At 38.8% G+C, this 13,322-nt stretch overlaps 1 long non-coding RNA gene across 1 annotated transcript in view; it reads left to right on the top strand.

The window, feature by feature from the left end:
- Positions 1-2,921: 2,921 nt before the first annotated feature.
- LOC142748147 (uncharacterized) overlaps positions 2,922-13,322 on the top strand; it is a 48,106-nt gene continuing 37,705 nt past the window's right edge. Inside the window, exons 1-2 of the long non-coding RNA XR_012882151.1 lie at positions 2,922-2,984; positions 3,098-3,367. This is a non-coding gene — a long non-coding RNA (uncharacterized LOC142748147). The remainder of the gene's footprint in view (positions 2,985-3,097; positions 3,368-13,322) is intronic.

A 13,322-nucleotide genomic window follows, 5' to 3' on the forward strand; every position in this document is an offset into this window, starting at 1 on the left:
GTCTGACTCCCGGCGCTACGGGCAAACAGCTGATTCTGTCGAGGGAAGCCATGGCCAGTCAGTCAGTCAAATGAATAACTGTCCATGTAATACATGAACGTCTCCAATCCGCCAGAACGGGAGCCGCTCCTACATAGTAGCTCTCTGTTCTGGCTGATAGCACGGAGCCCCCCTTCTATGACGTCTATAGCCGTAAGAGGGAAATACATGGTAACTGGGTATGCGCTGTTTTGTCCATGAATAGCGAAGTGCCATAAAGACTGACCGGTATCTAAACGCCCTTCTTTTTACAAGTGTTTGGAGTTTGACAAAAGCTTTACGGCTTAAAAGGGTTTCCTTTTCCGTGGGGTGGGGGGGGGATGATGACCATGGGGAAAAAAAGAAGGAAAGAAAGGAAGGTGTAAATTAAGTATGCTTTACAGGGTAAAAAGGAACAAAAAAGGGGGAGGGGTGCTGAAATGGGGACCAGAGTGTTTTTCTTTCTTTTTGGAATATGACGGTTAAAATTATATAGTGGAATATAAGAGGGATGGAAAATAGGATTAAGAGGACCGCAATTTTTGAAATCTTAAAGGGGCAGAAATCATGTCTGATTTGCCTACAGGAAACTCACTTACTACCAGAATTTCTTGATCGGATGCGGAAAAACTGGATACAGGCTCAGTTTCATTCAATTTACTCCTCTTTTTAAAGAGGAGTATCAATACTTGTTTGTAAAGGAGTACAATTTGAGTTGATAGCTCAGAAATTGGATAAAAGGGGACGATATGTTTTTCTGCACTGTATTATTGATGGTGTTGAATGTGTAGTAGCAGCTATATATATTCCACCGCCCTTTGAGTACGAGGTGATTTATGAGTTTCAGGAGTTTCTTGTGGGTAGAGATAGCTATCATTTATTCTTGTTGGGAGACTTTAACAATATTATAGATTTGTATAAAGATACATTTTATGTAGGGGTGCAAAATGATTCTACATTGACTATATTTGGGAAGTTTTTGAAATAAATTAAATGGCTTGACTTATGGCGGCTTAAAAATCCAAATCGAAAAGAATTTACCTGTTTCTCTAAAACACATATGTCACTAACTAGGATAGATCTAGTTATAGGGAACCAGGGGGCATATAATTTAATAAAAGAGGGGTGTCAGATCACTCTATTATTGGTATAAATATTGGCACTAAAAATAGTCCTAAAAGAAGAAATTGGAACTTAAATCCACAATGGTTAAACTATATTAAAACTCACAATAAACTTGAGGAAGAACTCAATTTTTTTTATTAAGTTAATAAGGGGACGGCATCTCAAAATATTATATGGGATGCTAGTAAAGCACATTTATGGGGAATTTTGAATAGGGAAATATGTAGACTTAAAAAACACTTTGATGTAATTGAAAAACAAGAAAGATATTGGAACAGGGTTAAAGAAACTTTGAATAGAATATATAATATTGAGATAGATTACAGTACAATTATATGTATAGCTGGATGCAGCCTTGGGATAACGCTTGATAATTCCCAAAAGAGATCACTAGGGTGTAGTCTATATATTGCCAGAAAAATGATACTGAGACGCTGGATCTCTAATAAACCTCCGGGAGGGTGTCTCATGTAAAAATATGAAGGCAACTAGAAAGTTTTCTCAGCGATGGAGAAAATGGTTTAACGCGTTAGTGACCCTCCCATAGTGTTTTTACGGCGGCCACTAACGGGCTTTATTCCGATGCTATAGCCTTTTCACGGCGTTGCATCGGAATAAATAAATAGAGCAGGTAGCCGTTAAATCTCCCTGCTCTCAGCTGCCAGAGGTAGCTGAGGGCTGGGGGCGTCCCTGCTCAAACGGGTGAGATCGATATCAGTATCGATCTCACCCGTTTAACCCCTCAGATGCGGCGCTCAATAGCGAGCGTGACATCTGAGTGGTTTTGGACAGAGGGAGCTCCCTATCATCCCACTGACACCCGGCGATAAGATCACCGAGTGTCTGTGTCTCCGATGGTAACCGGGGGCCTAATAAATGCCCCCAGGTCTGCCTGTAGTGTATGCCTGCTAGGTCATGCCGGAGGCATGGCCTAGCAGATGCCTGTCCGTTTTACATGGACAGGCATAATACACTGCAATACAGAAGTATTGCAGTGTATTATAAATGCAATCGTAGGATCGTATAGTGAAATCCCCTAGTGGGGCTAGTAAAAAAGTAAAAAAAAAAGTTTCATAAAAAGTGTAAAACAAAAAATGAAAAACCCACTTTTTCCCCTTACAAACTGCTTTATTATTAAAAAAAACAAAATAAATATTATGTATGCTGTATTGTTATCATTCTCATGTATACCATACCAGGTTTCCTCAGCTCCATTTAATTATAGGGTTTTGTATTTACGGTCATAGACCGGGGAAATGGTAATTTTAAGCTAATATACTATTTAAATAAACTTGTTATATATTTTTTTCATCCTAGTTTGTGCTGGATATGTCTGGGAATTTTTTTTTTCTTATTATTATTTATTTTGTATTATTTACCTGGACGGCACCATGCAATAATTATTGCATTTACTTGGATATTTAATTTGGTTACGACTGTAATTTTTCTTGTAAATAAATAGAACACCCTTAGTAATACACCTACATATTGCCAATGTTGATAACTGCTAGAACTAGCTGCAGATTTTTCTATACAGATATTATATGCATCAGTTTATAAAAAATAAATACCCAAAAAGATAAAGATGTAAATTAAATGAGGCAAGCTTTTTGGTTATTTTTTAAAATCAACTCATCTAAACTAGTAACATCACAAAATCATATTTGCAATGAAATTTGGTTGGTGACAATTGGTAGGACCTTTTCATTCCTCTGTCTTTCAGTTACGGCTTGTGTAACAATGACAGATTCCAGCATTTATTGCATTGTGACAAACAAGCCATTCTTTGTGAGCGTTCAAGGTTCTGCAGAATCTGTAACAAAGTTCCTGAGCTCATTCATGTAAGCTTCTTCTTCCGGAATGAATGTTTTTCAGCAGATTTATAACAATGTCTGTTTTCAGTTTGTAAAGACGACTAGCCATTGAAACTCGAATTTTTTGTTCATTTCCACAGATAATAAGACTTTTATGCCATATTGTTTGTGGGTCTACATTATGACAGTTTGTTCAACTGGTATTCTTGGCGGGATAGACGAATGCCCCCATGGCATCTGTTGCCGAGATATTTCATTTTCCTGGAAGCATTTGTACCCACAGATTTCAACATTATGCTGTAGGAAAAATATTCTGCATATGATATTTAATGGTTTATATATCAGCCGCATATAGTTCAAACTTTGCATATGGATAGCACAACAGTTTTTCATATGATTCTTCTAAACAGGTAATATAATTGTATTCAACATTTTTGTAAGCTTTATTTCTATCAAGGGTGAAGTGGTAGACAGTTGTGTTTAGCTAATTGGCCACCTTACATTATATGAGACTGTGCATCGGTATTTGTATGATCGGGAAAGTCATTATTTATTGTTTATTTTAGTCGTTTTATATAGATATCTCTTATAACACTGACGCTCTTTACCTCCAAAGTTTGCTTATTAGACATAAAAAAAATGACTAAAGTAATTTATATAAACATCCTTCTTTATATTGATGGTGTTTTAGTGCTTAGTTAAACTTGTAGTATATTTTCTTGTTTTTGGTGATAATTTGTAATTGAAGAGCTTTTGAAGAACTTTGGAAGTATATTATGGAACCTCAAGTACCCATATAAAATTTTTTAGGAAGACCTACAGACAGAAAGATTAGATCTTGGGCTGGGCATACAAAAATTTAAGAGATATAATTTTGTGGCCTTGGATAGCACAATATCTACATATTTAGTAATGGCTGGCCATTAGATCACTACTACTAATCGCAGGCAAATGCAGGTGAGACACACATTGTATCTTTCCTGCACTCTACCTGTCTTAGGGACTGTTCAAATCAGTCTTGGCTTTCCGTTTAGGGGTTCCGTCAGAGGTTTCCGTCGGGAGAACCCTTCAACGGAAAGGCAAATGGAAACCTTAGCTTCCGTTTGCATCACCATTGGTATCAATGGTGATGGAAACATTGCTAATGGTTTCCGTTTGCCACCATTCCATCAGGTTTTCCGTTTTTTTTTTTAATGGAATCAATTGTGCAGACGACTTATGCCAAGACAGATTTCTAATGGAGAGCTTTTAGTTGCAGTTGACTCTACTGTAAGGATATGCTCACACGGGTCTGATTAGCTATAGACAAATCAGACACATATTTACTACAGGATCCGGGCATAATCCTGAGATTTACACTTGAATATCTGCCGCAGATGTTCAGTTTCATGTGCCACAAATCCACATAAGAAGTTGTCCCATTTAAAATGAGTAATCCGTGTGTGGCTAATATACCGGTTTTTCAATACATAATTCATGGGAATAAGTAGCATGATGCTTATTCTCGCAGATTTTAGTTCCTTGCACAGACAACAGTCTGCGTGGAAATTTCCCTTAGCGTGCAATTTGCGGATACTCCATTCGCATGCATGGGTTGCAGATTGTTAATTGATCTGATGCTGATTTTTGGCCGGAATCCGCACCGAATACCATGTAAAATCCAGACATGTGACCGCGGCCTAACTGTTCTATAACACTGATAATTTAAAGGGGTTGTCCACTACTGTACACAACTGATGACCTATCCACCAGATAGGTCATCAGTACATGATCTGTGGCGGTCTGCCGCACCGTTAAGCTGCACTGGCTGCCTCCGAGCACCGGACGTCCATGCCGGAAGCTGTTGGCTCCAGCCACTGAACCCCTTTAATCATGGTGATGCAGTGGCAGTGTGCACAAAAGCAAGATCTACCCCCAGACATTAATTTATCTTCTTCTAGTACAATTCCAGAAAATGCAGTAATTAATGTTTAGTAGTCATGAGCAAGTTAAGGCACCAAATCCAATGAAAATGTGTTCGCAGAGGTCATTCTAGCAGTTGTACACTGCATTAACCATCTATATTTTTTGCAGCTTGATGCTTTAAATAACATAAATGAGCAAGGTCATGACTTATGAATAAATGCCCTCATTGGGTTACATATGATGAATATATCATCCAGTACACGAAAATGAAGGCATTTAATAGTTATGATTGTGTCAGTTATCTGAACATTATGTACATTAATCTGACTGCCACATTACTATCTGTGATAGTCCTGAAAATATGGCTAATAAACCTAGGGACATCTGTCCACATCCAGATTTCCAAAGTTGCATCCCGTTCCGATAATAACTCCTTCAGCTATCTCAACTAATTATGATATAACTGTGGAAATTGCGTTTTGTATTCAGTAGTTATAAAAATAGGTTTTCAATTGAACTGTTTACTGAAGAGAAACTTAATACACCGTCAGATCTGATAACATGTTTTATGACTTGAGTAGGAATAAATATATTTATGTATACAGCAAGTAATGAGATGAGATTTGTAGATTTCAATTCATTTTCCAGCAATTAGATTGTTAGCAATATGTAACAGTGGATTAATAACTTAACCAAGCAGGGCGTGGCCAAGACTCAGGTGGGAGAGGACGGATTGCAGGAGAGCTCCGCTGGCGGCTTCTGCTATCCTGCTCCATCCTTGCACCCGGAGCCGGCAGCAGTGATTTTACCTAATTGGTGGTGCTCCTGTTGCCTGGGGGAGCATTCTGGATCCCTTCTTGCTCGGTTTGAGACATACAAACATTTGGGGCCTAGTCCGTGGGCCAGATCCCCAGGCTAAATTTCCTACCAGAAGTGCGCAAACTGCACTTCCAGCCAAACGAAAGGCGGCCGGGTGAGGCCTTCTGCTGCGGCCTAGACCAGCAGCCGGTGCTGTGCTATTCTACTTTGCTCCCCGGTGCCATGCGGGGTTCAAGTTCTCTCTGGAAACTCTCCTTACTGACAGTGTTGGCGACGCAGCCGCCATTTTGCTTCTCCCACCCCAGGCCTTCTGTGGGACTGAATCTCTACAGTTGGGGTACGGTGAGTGTCCACTGTGTCTGGCTTGCTAAGGATCTTGGTGGTACAGCACAATCTGCCTGTGGTCCCCACATATAGTACCTAGATATAGCCTGGATATGTGAATGTAATGTAACACCTGGAGGACTCTTTTTAGGAGGATTTTTATAAGTATATTTCTGGTGCACTAGCCTGAGTGGTTTTCTCTATTTCTAAACATTTCCAATGGTTGAGGTCTACGTGTAAATGTCACCCTCCAAACAATACAAGATAACCGACAAGATGGAAAAATTGTCCGGAGCCGTGTCTGGGTCACACACGTCGCGGCCTTCGGAGGCTTCCGCCACACCTTCCACTCCTGCTGACTCTCCCACTGAATCTATTTTAGATGTTCTGAAAGCTATTACAGCGTCACGAACGGTACCAACCGGAAAAAAACAGACGCTCTTCAAACGGACTTTGGCCTCCTTAGGGCTGATGTGCATACATTATGTGAAAGGGCTACTGAGTCTGTGCGAAGCATAGCTGACCTAGAAGATGTGATGACTTCTCTTAGATCTAGAGTTGACACAATAGAGTCTCAACAGTCTACTTGGTGGGCTAAACTTCAAGACATGGAGAACCGTTTGAGACGGTGCAATATGTATTTTGTTGGTCTACCGGAGGGAGTCGAGCGGCCGGATCCTGCTGCCTTTTTGGAAAATTGTCTTAAATCGACCTTTGGACATGCGGCCTTTTCTCCTATGTTCTGTGTGCAACGGGCCCACCATATCTCGACTAGAGCGCCTCCGCCTGGTTCACCTCCACGCACATTTTTTGCCAAGTTTCAGCTTCAGGAAAAGAGACAAGATGCTGGAACTCGCAAGGAAACAGGGACCTCTGAAGCATGTTTTCTCTGATTACTCTCTGGATGTACAACGGCAAAGGCAGCACTTTGCAGAAGCTAAGCAATCTTTGTGGGAGAAGCAACGTTCCTGCTCTATGGTCTACCCTGCGAAACTCAGGCTGGTTCACAACGGCTCTACAATATTTCTGGATAAGCCTGAAGATGTTTTTACCTGATTAGAATGTCATGGGATATAGTCTCTTTGCTCCTAAGCTGCTATGTCTCCCTGTGCAGATATGAACTATAGCTTCAAAATCTATCATGCACTAAAAGAACTATCCCTGGGGATACCAAATGAATCCGCCTTTACATGTTGTGTGAGATGAGCAGTAACATTTCTCTCCTGTCTTGTGTAGAGATATGCCGTGCCCTAAGGTCTTCTCTTATACCAGTCATATCTTCCACTCTGTGTTGTATTGAACCTAATCTTTATACTTGCTAGATTTGTGACCTATCTAGTGGAAGGGGATTGCCCCCGCATTCATTTAACATTTTAACTATATTTTCTAGTCCGGGTTTTGCCTTTACCTTATGCAGGATTTCTGCTGCACATGGAAATGAAGCCTGTCTCATGTTCGGGGGGGGGGGGGGGGGGGATGGGTAGGGTGGGGTTTGTGTGTTTCAGCTTTTCATGTCTCTTGGACTATCTAAGTGTAATGCCTAATTTTATGTGGATCAGTGACTTGACTTCTAAGAACAGTGGAATCTATAGTTCCCTTTGCAGGCCATACTTTCCTATTCTTTTTTTATTACATACACTCTCTGGGTATGAATTATTGCCTTTATTGGAATAATGGAGACGTTAAGGCACCTTAGGATCATCTCCCGGAAGGTTAGGGGTCAATGATGAATTTAAGAAATCCCTAGTCTATAATTTTATCACTACCTTTAGTCCGCAAATGCTATGCATATGTTTTGGGAATTTCCAGTTATCTTTGATTTCTGGACTGAGGTGATGGAATTTATTGAGCTAAAAGTGGGACTCCCTTGCATATTAATTCCCAGTTTGCTTACTGCCTTTGGTGAAAGACCTTATAAATATTGTAGCTACTAGATCCCTTATGATGCTTTTATTGTTCTATGCAAAGAAAATCATCCTCATGAACTGGAAACACCCCAAGGTCCCTACATTGAAATTGTGGATTACCCTTTTCAAACTCACATATGAAGCATGCGGGTGCCTGGATACATTTGCAAAAAAATATGGCATTCCTGGGTTGCTAACCCTCATGCTTGCCAATAATTTTGCCCTCACCCCCGTTTTTTTTTTACGCATTCCTACTGAGAATATTTGCACTATGGGGCTGTTGTTTTTACTGGTCTGCTTACTCCTCCACTGGGTTCTTCTTATGTACTGCATTTGCTAGATCTTTCTCTTTTGAGTAATGAAAATCTTTTTTTTCTTAAAGTTATGTTTGTATAACTAAACTGCTGACTTGTTTACATATGGGTACGTTTGAAATACCTATTATGTCTATATATTTGATATGCATTTTTTATATTTTTATTGTGGTCATAATAAAATGTACCTTTAAAAAAAAAAAAAAAAAAAGGAAACCAAGCTGCTCGATTCATTATTTTTTCATGCTGTGGTTACATAACATCTATCTATCTATCTATCTATCTATCTATCTATCTATCTATCTATCTATCTATCTATCTATCTATCTATCTATCTATCTATCTATCTATCTATCTATCTATCCCACCTCTTTGAGTAGACCACCCCGATCTAGACCAGAATGAACATACTTTGGTCTATTCTGTTAATTATATTTGTAAAATCAGCACATTCTGAAACATCAGAACACAATGGTTATACGGAGATGACTGGTGCTACATAAGAATTGCTCAACTCTTCCCAGGCAGAAGCAATCTGTTGCAGATCACTTATGCAGGGCAGGAATTGACCTCCCTTTTGTAAAATTTGGAAAATTACTGGTGGAGTTGAGTACTCTGACCATTTTGCAGATTGAATGCATCCTCTGGACCAGAGACCAACATTTTGGAAGGAGATAAGATGTATGTTCAACAATTCTTATACTGGATAGTGGTACTTTTCTTTGTTTGCAGAATAGGTGTACATCGTGTGCATATTAATGTGCTTGCATTCTCAAAGAATTTTAAGGAGGGCTTTAAATATTACCATGTATGAGGTCTATCTGCAAAAATAAATCTGAGATTCTCCAAGCACTTGGAGAGGTCATGTTCCTTTACTAATTGAGACAAAACAAAATTTTCAATGGCTGTCAGCGTTTACTGGCACATTTCTTAGTGTTAAACCATGATGATCATTTCAGAACATCAGCAGCCACTGTGCAGTCATCAAGATGAATGACAACTGAACAGAGGCGCACTGGAGGTTGCCTTCTAAGGATTTTAACCAATTTTATTGCAGATGGCCTGGTACTATTTGTCCAAAATGACAAAACAGTAATGAATGTTAACCTGCAAAAGTAATGATTTGTGCTTCCTCTTGGGAGCAAGTTATAGATTAGACATCTTCATTAGTTGCTTACGTCTCCACAGAAAAAATGGTGCTGGTATCTGTTTTCAGCACCATATGTTGAAAGATTAGCATACCTCACAAGTGTCTTTCTTTTGTCCCTCTTTTCTTCATAAAAGTGACATTTTTATGCCTCACTTATTGATGTGTCTTTGTAAACGTCTTCACTGTCTCACAAGTTTCATATAATGCCATACAGAATGAACTATTTTATGAGGTTTAGTGCTTTGTAGTGTCTTTTATTAAGTTGTGTTTACTGTAATTTTTATCCAAAAGTATGCAAGATATGCATGTTTCTTTTTGAAGACAAGCAAAGACACATCTGTTTACATTAGTTTATATTTAGGAAAAAATGTTTAACAAGTATGAAAAAAATAACTTTTAAAAATTTGTAAGGCAGGTATATTACCTGAACCTGAAAGAGACATCAACTATTTAATTTATAATAGAGGCTGTCCAAATACCAAAGGGAGCATAGCAATATATCACATAGTAAATATATATTGGGGTTTAACAACCTTCTATATAAACCCTCTATTTGGTATTATGTGAGGTAAATTTGTGTGGTATTAATGATGACAATAACTAAAGTAAAATAAAGAAAAAGAGACACGGCGCCACATAGTGCAGGTAAAAGCGATAAGAACGGGAGCAATCCAAACATCAGGAAAATTGCTCACCTTAAATTGTGGACACCGTTAAGTGTCACAAAAGCAAAGAAGCTGCTGCCAGGTCCATGCACAAGCAAAACAAGTTTGCTGTCAGAGGAAGAGCTGAGTACAACGGAAAAAAGGACCAACGGCGCTGCTAGTACAGATGTCCCAGTAAGATAGAATTGAAATAATTGTATTTATTTGCAAATAACAGGGCTACGCATTTCAACGCCGGAACGGCGTCTTCATCAGGCCAATACAGACAGTGCGATACACGCACGTTTAAATACATGTATTTAAACGTGCGTGTATCGCACTGTATGTATTGGCCTGATGAAGACGCCGGTCCGGCGTTGAAACGCGTAGCCCTGTTATTTGCAAATAAATACAATTATTTCAATTCTATCTTACTGTGACATCTGTACTAGCAGCGCCGTTGGTCCTTTTTTCCGTTGTACTCAGCCCTAATAACTAAAGTAGTAATGGCATTGCTGGAAACATATTAAGGAGCAGGACAATTCTCTTGAGAAAAGATGATGGGAACAAAGACGTATGTACCATAGGGGTAGACCATGCAGTTGTTATGGGGCCAAACCAGGCACCATAATAGCAGGCCCATTTTTATTTGTGCTATGGAACTCCCTCTCTTCTATGTATCTCACTGGATGGGAAAAGTTGTCACCTTAGGGCCATAAGAGAAGTAGCAGGTTGTTGAAAAAAGGAAGTCCACTATGAACTGAATTTATAGAAAAATAGATCATAGATAGGGGTTTCATATCTATGGACTATGTTTCTTTAGACAGTGTTTTCTTAAGAAGTGATTTGCCATTAATGATTCAGCTATACTTAATTTAGTAACTAGAGATGAGTAAATTAATTTTAAACTAATTGAATTTGGTCTGAATTTTCCAAAAATTATGGATTCTGCAAAATCCAAAACCTTTTAGCTTTGCGGTGCACAAATTGTCAAAGTAACGACCGCCTGCAACCAATTTACAGATTGGCAAAAGGAAGAGGAGATGAAGAAAAATATCATACTCACCTGGTCTCCAGTAGCAACGTGTCTCTGCTGGCCTTCCAACATCGTTTGGCCCATGTGACCATGTGTCTCAGGAGACCGCCAGCAGCGGTCACATGGGAACAAAAAAAACGCAATCTCTGGAAGTCAGCAAGGGCACCACATTTTGGGAGACAATGGGAGGTGAGTATGGTACTGTTTTTATTTTAGTGGTGGAATCGCAAGTGCCCCAATTGTCCTGTTTGACTCTCTGATGACTTCTAGGACTGTATCCAACTTGGAAACAGTCCTAGAAGACATCAGAGTCAGCACTTTTTATTTGCGGCAAATTTAATCAGAACAAATTGAATTGGACAGCCGACCCTATAGAATCGGCCTCGAAATGAATTTCGGGAAATTTGCTTATCTCTACTAGTAACAATGTGAATGGCAATGAGCGTTTCTAAGCAAGTTTGTAAATATCTCAGGGACATTTTATGGGTCAGTGAATTTATTGGAATAGCTTTAGTGATGAATAATAAATTGCAAAATTCTTGACCTGAAGTTACCTTTTTGAGGTTTCTCTGACATTTCAATAACTGCTTCATGAATCAGTACCCACATACACACTTTTGGGTTTCCTGATTCATGTTGTTGCAGAAATTTCTGGTCATTCATTTAATGGCTAACACACTGGGAGGATAATTGAGAAAATATGAACCTTCACTGGATAATACATTTAAGAAACTTTTACAGTTTTTAAGTGGTTTGTTCATTCTTGGCTTTATTTCTCAGTCACACTCACCTGACTTACTACATTTGTTTGTGAAGGAAATTCTGCTTGACAGTACTTTACACATATCTGCGTCCTAAATAATCTGAAGGAGCAGTCAATCATTGAGCAGAGATTATTTTTGGAGATAGTGATCAGTTTCAGCAAAGGAGATGGCTCTTTTTTTTACCACTCACATAGCAATTAATTTTGTAGAGCAGAGACACAGGAGGAGGGGAGTATGTTTTTCATGCGAATACGTTGGCTAGAGATATTTAGAGGAGCACTTTCTATCTGGCACTGTTTATGTGGGTTTTCATTGGCTGTAGTTATTTATGGGGAAACTATCTGGTCGATAATGGTATTAGGCGCACTCTCTGACTGACACTGTTTACGTGGGGACTCTAGCACTGTCAGTAAGAGCTGTGGGAGTGCATTCAGAATTCTATTATATATATAATTTACTATATTTGTACTGAAGTTTTCTTATGCAATTTTGTCAAAAGGATACCATACAAATGCTTAAAGGCTATTTGTGGTCTTTTAATTTTTTTTGAATGAAATGCATTTATTTTGTTTTAGGAATAACTTGTAATTTATTTTTCATTTTAAAAAATGCACCGTTTTACTTCTGCAGCTTTTATTTATCACGGTACCTAGAAGCTGCAGAATGCCATTGTAAGCCAAATGATTCAGTGAGCTGGTCTGATGCGACTCCCGTGTGATCCTGTGTGATCTTCTAAGCCCAGTTCTGATCATGTCAAAGTGAATCCATGGATTACATCTATGCAAATAATGTTCTTTAAAAGCTGGTAAAACCAGTAATCTATTTACAATACATTTACCCATCAGGGAGGCCAATAACTATTTTGCATCCATTATTGAAATCAGCGATCAAATAAAAATCAACACTCCCTACTGCCACTACCTGTGTAGTTTTTTCTCCCCATATCTACTTTCAGTGAACAACAATTAAATTGAACATCTCTGTATTACCGTAGTAACATACTAGCAACTGGTTATACCTTTCTAATCTACAAGAATAAAACATGACCAATGTAAGCATATCCCGTAAATTATGTAGGATGGATGGTGTAGTTCTGATAAAACAATGTTCCAGAGAGCTATGTGAGCATCTGATCTTTCCTCCTTGATGCCAAGATTCCTATACATTTCATTTAGTCAAATATTGGACATTTCTAGAGAAGTGAGGAATCCAGGGGGAGCTGTGCACAAACAAATGAGCGTGTTTCCTACAATGCATAGTGGATTACATGGTCTGAAGACCAGATTAACTCTTCCAACACCAGAAAAAACACAGACGTAAAGATATTTTTTGTGCCGCAATATAATATTGATGAACTTTACAGTAAATTGTTAATAATTATTATTTTCTAATTAGCTACCATAAGACATGTTTACATGTGGCAGTTTTGCTGCATTTTTGCTGCTGCTGTGTTGTTGTTTTGCTGTATTTTTTTTCTCATTGGCTACCTGTGGCAGTTTTTC

The sequence above is a fragment of the Rhinoderma darwinii genome, chromosome 3 (genome assembly GCF_050947455.1).
Source record: "Rhinoderma darwinii isolate aRhiDar2 chromosome 3, aRhiDar2.hap1, whole genome shotgun sequence".
NCBI classification, from domain to species: Eukaryota; Metazoa; Chordata; class Amphibia; order Anura; family Rhinodermatidae; genus Rhinoderma; species Rhinoderma darwinii.